Source organism: Somniosus microcephalus, chromosome 5 (assembly GCF_052327205.1).
Source record: "Somniosus microcephalus isolate GS21.2 chromosome 5, FLI_Smic_1.0, whole genome shotgun sequence".
NCBI lineage: Eukaryota > Metazoa > Chordata > Chondrichthyes > Squaliformes > Somniosidae > Somniosus > Somniosus microcephalus.
In genome coordinates, this window is record NC_140991.1 from 56,232,976 (window position 1) to 56,249,379 (window position 16,404).

A 16,404-nucleotide genomic window follows, 5' to 3' on the forward strand; every position below is an offset into this window, starting at 1 on the left:
AGATGCATTTGTGGAGTAAAAGGGAAAACGGTTTCACAGAGGGAGGGTTCTGGACTACATCAACCTCTCGACCAATACCCCGGAGGGGGAGTCAGCCTTATGGTAGGCACCTCGCATGAGAGGCATGGATTAAGCAGTTGGTGATGAGTGGCCCTGATTCTTGGCTCTGTATTAGACAGCTATACCAGCAAGGTCTCTCGTGCACAAGATAAACGTGGATGAGGAAGGCTATTCAGCCCATCTTAAGTTATCCACCCAGAAAGACTCCACGTTCTCCTATTGCAGCATTTATCTTTTTCTTAAATGATTCCAGGGATTTTGCTTCCGCTTCTTTATCCAAAAATCTATTCCATGTATTGATTACTCATTACGTGAAAAATAATTTGCTGGAACCAGTCATGAAGTTGCTTGTTACCAGTTGAGCTTGTGTCCCCTTGTTCTACTCCCACAATTTAGTTTAAAGTGATATTTAGAATGATACCGGCGCTTAGAGGGTTGAATTATAAGGACAGGTTTGTGTTCCCTTGAGTATAGAAGATTGAGGGTGATCTGATCGAGGTGTTTAAAATGTCAAAAGGATTCGATTGGGTAGATACAGAGAATTTATTTCCTCTTGCGGGGAAAGCACGAACGAAGGGAGATAATCTTAAAATTAGAGCGAGGCCATTTAGGGGGTAAATCAGGAAGCACTTTATCATACAAGGGGGAGTAGAAATCTGGAATTCTTTGCCCCAAACGGCTGTTGGTGCTGGGACAATTGGAGCTTTCAAGACTGAGATTGATCGATTTTTGTTAGGTAAGGGTATCAAGGAATATGGAGCTAAGGTGGGTAAATGGAGTTAAGTTACAGATCAGCCATGATGCAATTGCATGGCGGAGCAGGCTCGAGGGGCTGAATGGCCTGCTTTCTGTTCCTATGTTCCACGTGCGGCTTTATTTTTCTCTGTACGATTTAGTCTCTTATTTATCTTTCTAAAGTCACCTCTCTGTCTCCTTGGCCTGGATTTTAGCCCAGAGGTTTCACCAGCGCAAATGTTTGCCCGGTAGCGCTGCAGCCATTTTCAGCGGCCGTAAACCCGAGGCCGCGGTGACATCGGCAGGTTTCTGTCGATGCCCAATTTTTCCCCCTCAATCATTGTGGATTTCTCAACAGTTTGATTTGGAGGCTCTTAGACTAGGCAATGGATTTCTGTGTATGTTAGACATCCGGCTAATGAAAAAGAAATGAGAAGGTGGAGATCCAGGCACTGCAAAAGGCTGAACAGGTTGGGTCTTTTTTCTCTAGAAAAGAGAAGACTTAGAGGTGACCTGATAGAAGTCTTTAAAATTATGATGGTGTTTGATAGGGTAGACATAGATATTTTCACTTGTGGGGGAGTCCAAAACATAAATATAAGATAGTCACTAATAAATCCAATAAGTAATTCAGGAGAAAGTTCTTTACTCAGAGAGTGGTTAGAATAAGAGCATAAGAACATAAGAAATAGGAGCAGGAGTAGGCCAATCGGCCACTCGAGCCTGCTCCGCCATTCAATAAGATCATGGCTGATCTGATCCTAACCTCAAATCTACTTTCACTCTCCATCCCACCCGAACCCATGTGATCTCCCGGGAGAGGCGAAAAACCAGATAAAAAACCCAATGTGCCAATTTGGGACAAAAAAATCTGGGAAATTCCTCTCCGACCCATCTAGGCAATCGAAACTCGTCCAGGAGATCACTCTCTCCCTGTATTTTCTACAGTACTTACCTTCTGTAAGAGGTGATCTCCACCCCAGCCAGGAACAGGCCCAATTTACTCTTGAAGGACTCCTAGCTGGCAGCCTGTTCCCGAGGTCTCCACTAATCCCCGTGAATAGAACCATCTCCTGAAATCTAACACAGAATTAGAACACAAGAAGTAGGAGCAGGACCAGGCTACACGGCCCCTGGGCCCGCTCCGCCACCCACAGGGCCATGACTGATCCGAACCTAGCTTCATGTCCGATTTCCTGCCCGCTCCCCGTAACCCCTAATTCCCCTTACTTCTAGGAAACTGTCTATTTCTGTTTTAAACGTATTTAATGATGTAGCTTCCACAGCTCTCTGGGGCAGCAAATTCCACAGACCTACCACCCTCTGAGTGAAGAAGTTTCTCCTCATCTCAGTTTTGAAAGAGCAGCCCCTTATTCTAAGATTATGCCCCCTAGTTCTAGTTTCACCCATCATTGGGAACATCCTCACCGCATCCACCCGATCAAGCCCCTTCACAATCTTATGTTTCAATAAGATCGCCTCTCATTCTTCTGAACTCCAATGAGTAGAGTCCCAATCTACTCAACCTCTCCTCATATGTCAACCTCCTCATCCCCGGGATTAACCGAGTGAACCTTCTTTGTACTGCCTCGAGAGCAAGTATGTCTTTTCTTAAGTATGGACACCAAAACTGTATACAGTATTCCAGGTGTGGTCTCACCAATACCTTGTACAACTGCAGCAATGCCTCCCTGTTTTTATATTCCATCCCCCTAGCAATAAAAGCCAACATTCCATTGGCCTTCTTGATCACCTGCTGCACCTGCATACTAACTTTTTGTGTTTCGTGCACCAGGACACCCAGATCCCTTTGTACTTCAGTACTTTCCAGTTTCTTGCCATTAAGATAATAACTTGCTCTGTGATTTTTCCTGCCAAAGTGCATAACCTCACACTTTTCCAGTATTATATTCCATCTGCCAAATCTCTGCCCACTTACTTAGCCTATCTATGTTCCTTTGCAGGTTTTTTATGTCCTCCTCACTCACTACTTTCCCTCCCATCTTTGTATCATCTGCAAACTTTGATATGTTACACTCGGTCCCTTCCTCCAAATCATTAATATAGATTGTAAAGAGTTGGGATCCCAGCACTGACCCCTGCGGAACACCACTAGTTACTGATTGCCAGTCTGAGAATGAACCATTTATCCCAACTCTCTGCTTTCTATTAGATAGCCAATCCTCCACCCATGCCAGAATATTACCCCCAATCCCGTGATTTTTTATCTTGAGCAATAATCTTTTGTGTGGCACCTTGTCAAATGCCTTTTGGAAGTCTAAATACACTACGTCCACTGGTTCCCCTTTATCCACCCTGTATGTTACGTCCTCAAAGAACTCGAGCAAATTTGTCAAACATGACTACCCCTTCGTAAAACCATGCTGACTTTGCCCTATTAAATTATGTTTATCCAAATGTCCCGTTACTGTCTCCTTAATAATCGACTCTAAAATTTTACCAACCACAGATGTTAGGCGAACTGGTCTATAGTTGCCAGCCTTCTGTCTATTACCCTTTTTAAATAAGGGTGTTACATTAACAGTTTTCCAATCTGCCGGGACTTTTGCTGAGTCCAGGGAGTTTTGGAAAATTATTACCAATGCATCCACAATCCCTACCGCCACTTCCCTCAAGACCCTAGGATGTAAGCCATCAGGTCCAGGGGATTTATCCGCCTTAAGTCCCATTATTTTACCGAGTACCACTTCCTTAGTGATTTTCATCGTATTTAGCTCCTCCCCCCCTAGAGCCCCCTGTTTGCCCAGTGTTGGGATATTCTTAGTGTCCTCTACTGTAAAGACTGATACAAAATATTTGTTCAGCGTTTTTGCCATCTCCATGTTTCCCACCATTAATTTCCCAGTCTCATCCTCTAAGGGACCAACATTTACTTTAGCCACCCTTTTTCTTTTTATATAACTATAGAAACTCTTGCTATCTGTTTTTATATTTTTAGCTAATTTACTTTCATAATCTATTTTCCCTTTCTTAATCAATTTTTTAGTTATTTTTTGCTGTCTTTTAAAGACTTCCCAATCTTCTATCCTCCCACTAGATTTGGCTACCTTATATGCCCTTGTTTTTAGTCGGATACTATCCTTTATTACTTTACTTAGCCACGGATTGCTGTCTTTTCTTTTACACCCTTTTTTCCTCAGTGGAATATATATTTTTTGAAAGTTGTAAAATAACTCCTTGAATGTACACCACTGATCATGTACCGTCTTACCCTTTAATCTATTTTCCCAGTCCACTCTAATCAATTCCACTCTCATACCTTCATAGTCTCCTTTATTCAAGCTCAGTACGTTTGTTTGAGATCCAACCTTCTCACCCTCTAATTGAATATGGAATTCAACCATGTTATGGTCACTCATTCCAAGGGGATCCTTTACTCGGACATTTTTTATTAATCCTGTCTCATTACGCAGGACCAGATCTAAGATTGCCTGCCCCCTGGTCGGTTCAGTTACATACTGCTCAAGAAACCCATCCCTAATACACTCAATGAACTCTTCCTCAAGGCTGCCTTGAATGTGGAATTCGCTACCACAGAGAGTAGTTGAGGCGAATAGTGTAGATGTATTTAAGGGGAAGCTAGATAAGTGCATGAAGGAGAAAAGAATAGATGGATATGTTGATGGGGTTAGATAAGTAGGGTGGGAGGTAGCTCGTGTGGAGCATAAACACCGGCGTGGACCTGTTTGGTCGAATGGCCTGTTTCTGTGCTGTAAAACTCTTGTGTAATTCCTCTTCTTCTTCTTCTTCGGCTGTCCCTCGAAACCGAAGATGACTTGCTTCCACATTAAAAATGAGTTCTCAGGTGACTGATGAGTCCACTGAAGGCGGTGTTGGACTATGTCATCGACGCCCTTGTTGACAGTAGGCTCCCGAGGTATGGAAAATGGTCCACGTTGTCCAAGGCCTCGTCATGGATTTTGATAATCGGGGGGCAGTACTGTGTGGCGGGGGCAGGTTGGTAGAGGACCTTTGTCTTACGGATGTTTAGTGTAAGGCCCATGCTCTCGTACACTTCGGTGAAGGTGTTGACGATGGTTTGGAGTTCGGCCTCAGAGTGTGCACAGACGCAAGCGTCATCAGCATACTGTAATTCGGCGACAGAGGAATTCTATGTAATAGTTAGCAGCAGTCTGAGGGGCTCGCGGGAGTACCGCTGAGCTCTTTGACCAACCACCTCCTTCGCTGGGGGGGGGGGGGGGGGTTCATCAGTCTTCAAAGAAAATAGTCAATACAGACCTGTTACATCAGAGAAACCAAAAGATGCAGACTTGTTGGGTGCTTAACAGGTTAAATTCACATTACTGTTTGTAATTTAAATGATATAAAAGAGCCTGTCAGGTGCTCCAGATCTAACTGGCCTAAAGATATTCATTGACCTCTCTTCTTTTGAAAAGTACATATTATAAAAAATTGTCATTTATTAAAGGTTATAGACAGTGAGTGAATTTCTCAGGCACAAAGCCTCAGGCAGCATACATGTAGAATTAATATGAGTTCTGCAACCCTCAGTAATACAAGAGGTTTCAATGTACCATTCTTATTGATATTTCATTTGAGTTTGAATTAGGCTTGATCAGTTTTACGTCATGTTAGTTAATTTAAAAACTCCACCGCACCATGTTTCTGTTGACTTCCTTTTGGGTTTCCATGTCACCCAGAACATTGCATTAACTGTTGTCGGATTCAGTGGAAAATGATTCCAAGTTTCAATTAATGACCTTTGACCTATTCAATAATTAGCTGTTATTGCTCCCTGGTTTCATTAAGGTCTATTGCTCTATAAAGTATATGAATTAACAAGTTGAAATCTTCAACGAAACACAGAAGTATATCGGCAGCCAATTAGTGCATAGCATAACACAAACAGCAACAACAACTTGCATTTACATAATGCAGAAAAAATGGCGCAAGGCATCCCACAGCAGCGTAATCAGACAACAATGGTTGCTGAGCCAAAGAAGGTGATGATTTACTTTTCATTAAAATTAATGGACTTGGAGAATTATTATGGTATTTTATATAAGCTGTCTTTGGGTTATGGCAGGATTGTTTTGAGGCCTAGCTTAGTTCTAATTTTATACTGTTCCATATTGAGAAGTTATGTAAAAAGGTTGCAGGTCACTGATATAAGAGTTTCCTTTTTCTTCGCAACCTCCATCGAAGAAAGAAAGAACGAACATGCCACATTGTAACTCATAACAAGGCAGTCAGGTCTAGGTATTTCACAAAACCCAGTGTCAAAGATTTTGGCTTCAACTGCAGTGGATTACAAATTCCCTAAGGACATGCAGGACCTTGTTGATAAATTGGGATTTTCTTAATTGTTTCTTGACATCTGCACAAGTGGATTAATTCACTTTTTGGCATTTATGTCAGTTAAGTGGCTGGTCGGCTGCTTGAGCATTGTTAACGATGACTATTTTAGGTGCATCAAGATCGATTGTTATTTTTTCGTCGTTCCTAATGGGTCGCATTCTCAGTAAATGCATGAATTGTGTTTCTCAGTGATTTTATCCACAAGTTATTAATTGCGATGAAAAATGGGCATTACACTTGGTTTTCACTGAAAGGAGCTCTTAGCCAATTGTGACCTGATGTAAGACTTGGATGACAGAGCAAGCTGGGCGACCTGAATGCTTTTGTCTCACTCCTATGGTGTTACGTTCTTAACTGAAGGCCCAAATCACTTTGATGGAAACAGCTCTGTGTTTTGCATGTGTACAGTGAATCAGTTCTAGCGAAGCAGACCACTGGGGAGCAAATAAAGTTGTCACGGTGGAGCATGCATACAGACTTAACAGCTGTAAATTATTACCCTCTTTACACAGAGTGTGACTCGTTACACAAAGGATGATCAACAGCTGGAACGGGCTGCCAGGAAGGAAAACCGAGGTCAGAACATTAGACTTATGTAAGTAACAGCGCGATGCTGTAATGGGAGGATGGTAGGGTTGGTACTCTCTGATGTGACCCTTCTTCATCCATATCTACCTTGTGATGTGATTATTGCGATGGGTGTTAAGTCTGTCAGTGAAATGTACTTTCTGCAATGAGGAGATGTGATTTTAATAAAGTAGGAGCAATCACTGAAGGCTATATTTCGCATTGTTTGCTCATTTATGAGAAAAAACCAGACCATGATATAAAGTGCTTTACCTCCTTTTATACTCTACGTTACTTTGTTAAAATTAACAAATGGAGGAAAATATAATCTGAAGTTTGTGTGAAGCAGCAGAAAATGAAGAATTCATAAGAATTTCCCAGTTAGAAGCAATTTCCTTTCAGGCCCTATATATAATAATAATGCTTTACAGAAAGATATAAAAATCTCACATCATCTTGTATCCCAGGCCGCAATGATAATGCATCATTCCTCACCAGTAGGCTAATTTTAAATTATTTTATTTGTTCAAAGATAATGTGTATGAAATTCATAATAAAAGAATATTTGCACTGAAGATGAAAAATCTAACAATGGCATTTCACAGCCTTGCAAATTGATGATCATTTAAACTGCAAGAAAAAAAATTAAAAAAAACCCAAAGCCACTGTGTTGAATATGTGCTCTGAAATGGCATGGAATAAAATCTATCGAACATTAATAATGTATTTCTCAGCAGGCAGCACATTGCTTCCTGATTTAACCATCCAGCATTAATGTAGAGTCAGCGGCCAAATATCAGCTTAGCTTTTGGTTCAGTAAATTCCAGATACAATTTTACTCCACAGAATTCCAAAGGTATATGGTTTCATGTGTGAGAGTGCAGAAGTGGTGGTTACACAAGAGGTTCAGTCATAAATGAAAATCTCAAACTCCTTACAATTTTCCACTTTGCCTTTTTTTTTTGCTGCTTGTAGTAAAGCACTCCTTATTAAAAAAAAAAATGAGGAGCTTGTTCATAGGAAGGATAATGCTCGCCTATTGGTGACAGTGCAAACAGTTTGCATGTTCGCTAGGTATTTAACTGACATGTTCAGCAACAATCAAACACAGATTACAAAAAAACAGCCAAATCCTTCTACCTTATCCATGCAAACCTGATCCATGCTGTCTAAGGCTTCTTCTAAACAGTCCTTCTTTTCTTGTCATTTAGAGAAATGGAACTATTCAATACTTAAGTCTTTGAACAGTGCAGTTTCACAGCTGTAACCCTTTGATGTGTGAACACCATAAGTTACATTTGGAAATGACTGAATTTATGGCAGCAGGTAGCACCGTAGGTGCCCAACACTGAGTAGTCTAGTCAGCAGCTCCCCAACACATTATAACACACTACAGTTCACAACTATTGGCAAGTAAGATCATGTGACACGCTGGAAGTAGATTTTTAGATCGATTCTGCCTTCAGTAATATAGAGTTGATGGTGTTTTTTTATTAACTGCAGTAATCATTGAGCTACTAAATTAACCCGGTGTCAGCTGTGGCTCAGTTCGTCGCACTCACACCTCTGAGTCAGAAGAAATTGGCCAAAACACCCACGTGCCTACCCTTGTGTGTTGTTAGTTGGTATGATTGGACTAGGATGAGGGTGAGTGTGGGGGATGGCTCGTGACATGGGGATGTGATGATGTAGATAGAGAGGGATGGGTGGAGGTGCAAGGTAAGTTGGTGTGAGTAAGGATGTGCGGGAGTCGGGTAGGGAAGGTAAAGTGATGGGGATGTGATGAGTGGCACAGCAGGATGAGGTTAAGTGTGGCTTTGCAGTAACGTTTCGTGATCTACTGTGATCATTGAAAGGTTTGCACCACTGCAGCCTGGTCCTCCTGACCACATCACTGCTTGTGCCCTCCTGTGCAATGTGCAACCAGGCTGCGTTGGTCTCCTGGGGAGGTCTCTTCCACCCATGGGAAGGGAAAAGGACTTCCCAGTGTGCTGTGACTCCCTCCATAAGCTGGAAGGAGTCATGGGAGAGCCTGGGTGCAGCCCTGCACCTCTGTGCAGTGCTTGTCAGTGTTTGCAGCACCTCAATGCTGCAGAACACTGACAGCACAAATGTCAAACTAAATTTGGGCGTACGAAATAGGAGCAGGAGTAGGCCATTTGGCACTTCGAGCCTGCTCCGCCATTCAACAAGATCATGGCTGATCTTCTACCTCAACTCCACCTATCCCCATATCCCTTAATTCCCTTTGTTCCCAAAAAGCTATCTTGAATATACTCAACGACTGAGCATCCACAGCTCTCTGGGGTAGAGAATTCCAAAGAAAATTCCAAAGATTCACAACCTTTGAGTGAAGAAATTTCTCCTCATCTCAGTCCTAAATGGCCGATCCCTTATCTGTGACGGTGACCCTGTGTTCTAGATTTCCCCAGCCAAGAGAAATATTTTCCCAACATTAACCCTGTCAAGCCCCTTAAGAATTTTATATGTTTCAATGAGATCACCTCTCATTCTTCTAAACTCTAAGGAATATAGGCCTAGTCTACTCGATCTCTCCTCATAGGGCAATCCCCTCATCCCAGCAACCAGTCTAGTGAACCTTCGCTGCACTCCCTCTAAGGCAAGTATGTCTTTCCTTAGGTAAGGAGACCAGAAATGTACACAGTACTCCAGGTGTGGCCTCACCAATGCCCTGTATAAATGCAGTAAGACCTCTTTACTCACATACTCTAATCCCTTTGTGTGTGTTGACTGTGAGTATCATTGCCTCTAATAAATTTATAAGCAAAAGGTTCTGGGAGTAATTGATAGTGTAAAATGGCATGGTCCCTTTAAGGAAACCAGACCCGCTTCCTTCAATTGGCTTCGAAATGCGCTGGGTGGACTTAACAAGCCCAATCATCAGAAAGTAATTTTGGAGACTGGGATGGAGCCAGCAGCGGGGTCGGGGCCCACCACGGCTCGTAAAATCGCGGCCTTTGTAATTGAGCTATTTACTTAGAATTTTCCAAAACATTTAACTTGCTTTGAATTGGCTCCCGACCAGTCATAACAGAGCAATACAACTTTGTGGCTTTATTCTTCATTCTGATGTCTGGATTTCCTCAACCCAGTATTTATCAATAATATTTATATCTGGTTGAAATATAATATGATGTCAATAAGGTTGTCATTATTAATAGTTCTCTAAAGTAATAACTGCCCTTTATCATAAATTAGACTCCTTAATACATGAGTTTTGAAAAAATACTCTAAGATAGATACAACCAACCGACACAGTTCTTTCTTTTCAACTGATCTGGCTCAGTCAGAAATATCAACTAGCAAGGAAAGTGCAGTCTTGTGCCATCAGAGTGAAAGTTTCAGCTTTGCAGGAAGGTTGGTCATTGTACATTCTGTATTTAGACCTTATTGATAAATAATCCAAGGTTTTTAACAAAACAAAGCAGCATACTTAGTACCTCAGTATAATTGAGCACTTAGCTCTGACCTAAAATGTCATGGGTTCAAGCCCTTTGATTGCCTGTCACTCAAGTTGCATTGTCTTGGTTAAGTGCAATTTATCAATTTGAAGCCAGGCAGCTACATGGCGCACTATGAGGAGGAGGAAGAACTGGCTTTACTTTGTCTGAGTCATGCTTCCGTTTGGCTTATTACCAAACAGCATAGGCCATTAAATTCAACGTGGACTGGCCCACTGAATTTAGTGGCATAGACACAATGGGGTGAATTTTGACATCCAAAAATGGGTGGATTGGGGTTGGGTCAGATGTTAAAATTAAAAAAATCTGAAACCCGCCTCCAATCCGCCCACTTACGGGTTTAACGGAGGCGGGACAAGGGACGGACAGCCAACCTGCTCCCAGGAGGTGGGCTGGCAATTTAACTATTTTAATGAGGCTGATTTAACCTGCTTTGCAAGTTTAACAGTGGCTGGCCGTGTTTCCCGGCAGCTGGAGGGAGGCGAGGACAGCTTCGGGGAGAAGTTAAGTGCTTTTACAGCCCTGCTTATGGGCCAGGTGGAGCTAGGAGTGCTTCCTCCTGGCCCCCCAAGTTCCCCTCCCAACCCCCCCATCAGAACCCCTCCCCCCACCCCATACAAAGACCCCCGGGGTCGGTGATCGGACGCCCCAGGGTGGTTGGACGCCCCCCCCTCCCCCCGGGTCAGGGATCAGACATCAGACCTAGCCCTGCTGCAGTCTGCTCCGGAGTCCTCCCCGCCCAACTGGAAGCCAAGTTTGTCAATCAGGCTAACGTCCGGGCGGGGAAACTGTCGGAAAAAAGACACACACTGTGGAGCCAACTCCACAGCAAGCGGGGAAACCCGGACTTCTAGGTTTGCCGTCCGAAACTCCGCACCCCCCACTGATGTAACACGTCTCTGTTAATATCCAGGCCAACAAAGTGGGAGAAAAATAAAACTTTTACCTGTTCTGGTGGTTCAGACTGATGTTAAAGATCCCACAGCATGCTTCAGAGAAGAGCCTGTCTCCCATTTTCCTGGCCAACATTCTACTCTCAATCAGCAGCACCAAAAGCAGATTGGTTTGGTCAATTCATGTCGTTATTGTTTGTGGGATCTTGCTGTGCCAAAATGGCTGCTGTAATTGCCTTCATAAGCATGACTGCACTGCAAATTCATTTCTTGTAAGTGATGGGCTTTGCGATGTTTCCGAGAGATGTGATGAGGTGCTATATAAATGCAAATATTTCTGAAAATGAAAACAAAACTGAATTTGCTTGCTTTAGTGGTGGTATAGAAGTGGTAAATGCTTAAACTCTGCAGCTGATTTTTGATATTCTTAAGGACTTTCCCTTTGAAAAGGTAATTCATTCTGATGGACATGGAACCTCCCAGCAATCTGTAGGCATTGGCATTTCACAATCTAAAGATATATCATTAGAGTCTTGACACTCAACATTTCTCAGCTCAGAAGTGGGTCAGTGGGTGAAAGAATATGCACTTCAACAAACAGGCTCCTTTATTTTTCAGACAGGGAACAGGATAAGAAAAAAGCTGGAATGACTTCGCTTGGACGAGACTGTGCCCGAGGCATCGCTAAATCAAAGACACTTATGTGTGTATCCATAAATTCTGACTGTTGCTCTAATGGGACAAGCTCATTTACATTGCACGTGCCACAGAAAACCTCAGTTCACTGTGGAACAGTCCTCAGAAATGCTGTTGCTGCTCTGAAGAAGACAGATCTCCATAATGCAGTACAATAATTGCAAGTGCATTCTCATTATTATTTTCTTCCAATTGCTCTCTTTGGGATCCCTTCACTGCACACATTCCCAACCAGGAGACCAGACAAGACCCTTCTCCCAGACCTCTGCCAAAGCAGTTCTTTCAGAAAAAGGGTTAACAAACTGATTTTTTTTTTGTAGAATTTAATGCTTACCATTCAAAATGCTTGGATTTGCTAGATCCAGCAAATTTGTAGGCGATTAAAGGGGACATTCAAACTTCCCACTACTGACAGAAAGGCAGTGGAAGTGGAGTTGAAATGGAGGTGGTGGCTGCGTTCCCACTTCCCCGCCACTTTTTCTGGGGCCTTCTGCTGGGCAGTCGACGGCCTCGCCTGGATCAGGCAGAGGGCCGCAATGTGCCATGCAAATCGGGGACCTATGACATCCATAGGACCCCAATGCAACTTTAACGGCCCACTGGGAGGACTGTGCGCTGCGGACACTCCGCTCAGTAAAGCCTGGTGGTACAGCAGAAGAGGCCCGTAAAGGAAAGTGTTAAAATTATTTTTGTGGGGCCAGGAGGAGCAGGAATAATGTGGCCAACTGCCCCCATCCCCAGCTCTGCCCCCACAGCCCTCCTTGATGGTACCCAGCCCCTGGACCTACCATCCTGCGGGCTGGGTCAGGGCAGGTGAGCTGCAGTGCGACGCCCATTCAGGTTAATGAGGCTCGGCCCTCGAAATGGGACCAGGCCTTCAGACTGAGGCCTCCCTGCTGCACCAGCCAGGCCACCTGATATTTAAAATTCACACTTATAAGCTCACTCCTCTTTATTAAAGGCACCGCCTGTTAGGTCTCAATCAACAAAGTAAGATCAAGGTAAGATTTTGAAATATACTTAGCTGAATATATTCCCTGGAATATAGAAGAGTAAGGGGTGATTTGATTGAGGTTTTTAGGGTTTTGAAAGGAATTGATAGGGGAGATAGAGAGAAACTGTTTCCGCTGGTGAGGGAATCTAGGACAGGGTAACATAACCTTGAAATCAGAGCCAGGTCATTCAGGAGAGAAGTTAGGAAGCACTTCTTCGCGTAAAGAGTGGTAGAAGTGCGGAACTCTCTCCCACAAAAAGCAGTAGATGCGCGCTGAATTCATAATTTTAATTCGGAGATTGATAGATTTTTGCTAGCCAAGGGTATTAAGGAACAAGGGGGGAGAAATTGAGTATAGCCCGTTTGGGGCGCCAGCCTCGCCAGGGCGCTAAAAGTAGCGCCCCGGAAACATTTGCGCCCCCGCACCGGAAATTGAGTGGTGCGGCCAAAGTTCTAGGCCAAAGTGTGGTTTACTACACAGCACCTCTTTGAAGGAGACAAAATACTTACAGGCTAATTTTTTGATTGCCAAAAATTGGACCTCGACAGAAACTTGCCGATGTCACCGTGGCCTCGGGTTTACGGCTGCCCAAAATGGCTGCAGCGCTACCGGGCAAACATTTGCGCTGGGGGCTGGGGATTTGTAGTGCAGCGCTAACTTACCGTGTAATGCCCTGCTGGTGGCGTTAGTGGAGGCATTCGACCTGAAGTTCCCGTCCAGGAGCGGCATTGCAGCTTCTTACAGCCTCTGAGAGTGAGGCTGTGGAGTTCGCAATGAATTGTGGGCAATCAAAAGGGCTATGAATTAAAGGGGCAATGCGTTCCGAACTAATAAACATTAAAATCAAGTGAAAAAATGCATTTTTCAGCCCTTACTGCCTTGCAAAAAAAAATTTTGATTAAAAATATGTCCCAAATAGGAGCCTTCAGCACTTAAAGCTGAAATCCCTTCCGAACCTCAAAAAATGGGAAAAGTGCTTTAGCACTAACACAAATGACTCAGCAAACCAGGGAAAAGGCACCCAGCAGCACTCCAGCTTTTGGCATGGTGGCAACATTGCAAGAGAGATCCTCTACCCACAAAGGCCAGGAGTGTCGCGCCCACCACTTGGCTCCAGTGCCCAAAGAAGCTTCATGACCTCAGACCTCTGGTCAAGGTCAGTGAATGCATCTTCAAAAGACGACTCTTACCAACTGCACCACTAGCCTCACACACTGCTCAATGCACGACTCCCCCCGCAATCACTCACCTACCAACAATCTGTACCAATCACGAGGCACATCTCCTATTCCTAGCCTCACCTCACCCCCTCGGAGTAGAGGGTGCAGACCATTCCTGGCTGGGGCATGGCTGAGCCCTTGGCCAGTGGCGGGGCTGAAAGGATACAAGATGCTGGTATCCTCATATGTTATCCTCCTTCTGGCATGCATCTCTTGCTTTCCCGCTTTCCCTTCACCATAACTCCACCCCGTGCCTTCCTCATTTCACACACCCAAGCAATACAGCCTGCCCAGCCAATGGTTGGCCAAGAAGAGGGAGAGGAGAGTGAAGAAGAAGATTGATTTGACACTCCCAGCCATTAGCTCCTCAAGGTCATCCTGCAAGGCCATCTAGAGTCTCCCCCACTGAAAGTCAGCAGCCTTCCACCAGCCATGCTGCAGCCACTGGGGTAGCACTGTGACATCACTAGGATAGGCAAAGGCACACACAAGACGGTCACTAAGGGAATGCATAAGGGTAATGAGTTGATTTCTTGATGTCATATTGGATGGATAGATGTTTGGTTTGGAAAGTTTATTTTGTGGTGGCTTTTATTTCAGCATCATGGCCAAGAGGACACTGTGATGGTCCATAACAGAGGAAAGTAAGGTGTGGGACTAATATTGAAAGGGGAATTGGGGTTGCGGTCACTGGGACTGCAGGCAGATGATTCCATCCTGGATATCCCAGCCAGAAAGGGGCTGTCTGGGTTGCATCCTTACTTCTGCATCCTTCCTTCGGCTTCTTCCTCTTCTGTTTCTTCCTCTTCTGTGTCTTCCTCTTCCCTTTGCGAGCGGATGATGTAAATCTGAAATTACAGCATAAAATGCTGGAAATACTCAGCTGGTCAGGCAGCATCTCAACCTGAGATGTGAACTCTGTTTCTCTCTCCACAGATGTTGCATGACCTGCTGAGTATTTGCAGCACTTTCTGTCTTCTCAGAGGCCTTCCTTTATCATCCGAGGCCTTGCAAGTGTCCAGCAGCACTCCCTACACAATTAAAAAAACTTTTAACACCTATTGTAGCAAACCATTACTTCAATAAAATCAAAAAAGCCCAGTCCAAAGGTTTAAATGCAAACTTACCTGAAGGATGTGTGTGTCCCTTTAAGAGGTGCTGACAGCTGAGATGCTTGCAAGCTGGGTTTACCTGGCGTGCTTAGGACCCAGCATTGAACTCAGCGCTAGGGTCGAAGTTCGCTGTGGCGACGTCACCACTCAGCCATTTTCTTGGCAGGGCGCTACTTCAGAACGCCAGCGCTACCTTCACTTCGAAAATAGCGGATGCTGTGGGACCTGCCACCAGCTGGCGGAAGAGTGGCCGCCGCTGATTTCTTGACTTAACGCCGCGCTATTGGGTGGTGCTAAGACAGGGAATCTCTTCCCCATAGTACCATAAGAATAGAGAAGGTGAAGAGCAGATATGATAATTGCGTTCAAAATGATAAGGGGTTTTGATCTGTTAAGTAGGAAATAATCTTCTCACCAGTAAGTGAGTCAGTAACTAGTGGGCACAAATTTAAGATCATCGCCAAAAGAATGAAGGGAGATATTAAGATAAATGTTTTTATACAGAGGGTTATTAGGGCATGGAATGACCTACTAAAAATAGTGAAAGAAACAGAATCCTTAACAGCTTTTAAAAGGGAAGTGGATAAATATTTGGAAAAGAAAACTTGAAAGGGGATGGAGAAAGGCTGGAGAAATGAGCCTAAGTAGATAGCTCTTTCAGAGAGCCACCGAGGAGCCACCTCCTGTGCCCTTTAAATCTATGGTTCTTTAATTCTATAAGAATGCTTCCTGTTAACTATTTATATGAGCCATGATTTGAATTTGCCAGATTGTACCTTGTTTGATTGTTCTGTAAATGTTATATTCACCCTGTAATCTCATCAAGATGGGCTGTTCAGAATTACCTGAAAGGAAACTGCTTTAGATCAAAGTGGAATTCTGAAGATAAATGTTATTGAGCTGCCAATTCTAACTCAGTTCTGTTTGTCTTGCCATGATGCATGGAATGAATTAAGCGCCGTAGTGTACGTTTATGTAATTCATACAAAGATTATATTCTGTTTTCAATCAAGCACAAGATTGGTTATTTCTTTCTGAGATGTACTTCCTCTCAAAGTCTGTAAGAAGTATTCAAAGAGTCTTGTCTAACTTTTTTGTTTGATTAACTCCTTGTTAACCTGTTCCCAGACTTAGTGCTCCATCGCGCTACTCGATAATGCTTGTATCTGTAAATAAGTCTACTCATGAATAAACCCGTTAACTAGTTTAGCCTGTCACAAAGAATATCTGACATGAACTGGAATAGAGGATATTAGATTAGACCTGGGGTGGTAACAACGACTTGTATTTATATAGCGCCTTTA

At 43.7% G+C, this 16,404-nt stretch overlaps 1 long non-coding RNA gene across 2 annotated transcripts in view; it reads left to right on the forward strand.

Annotated features, from left to right (window-relative positions):
* Positions 1-16,112, forward strand: part of LOC147117046 (uncharacterized) — a 32,138-nt gene extending 16,026 nt beyond the window's left edge. Inside the window, exons 2-4 of one of the 2 annotated variants that reach the window (XR_015078349.1) lie at positions 5,587-5,780; positions 6,648-6,730; positions 11,696-16,112. This is a non-coding gene — a long non-coding RNA (uncharacterized LOC147117046). The remainder of the gene's footprint in view (positions 1-5,586; positions 5,781-6,647; positions 6,731-11,695) is intronic. The other variant, XR_015078350.1, reaches the window with a different exon arrangement.
* The last annotated feature ends 292 nt before the right edge of the window (positions 16,113-16,404 follow it).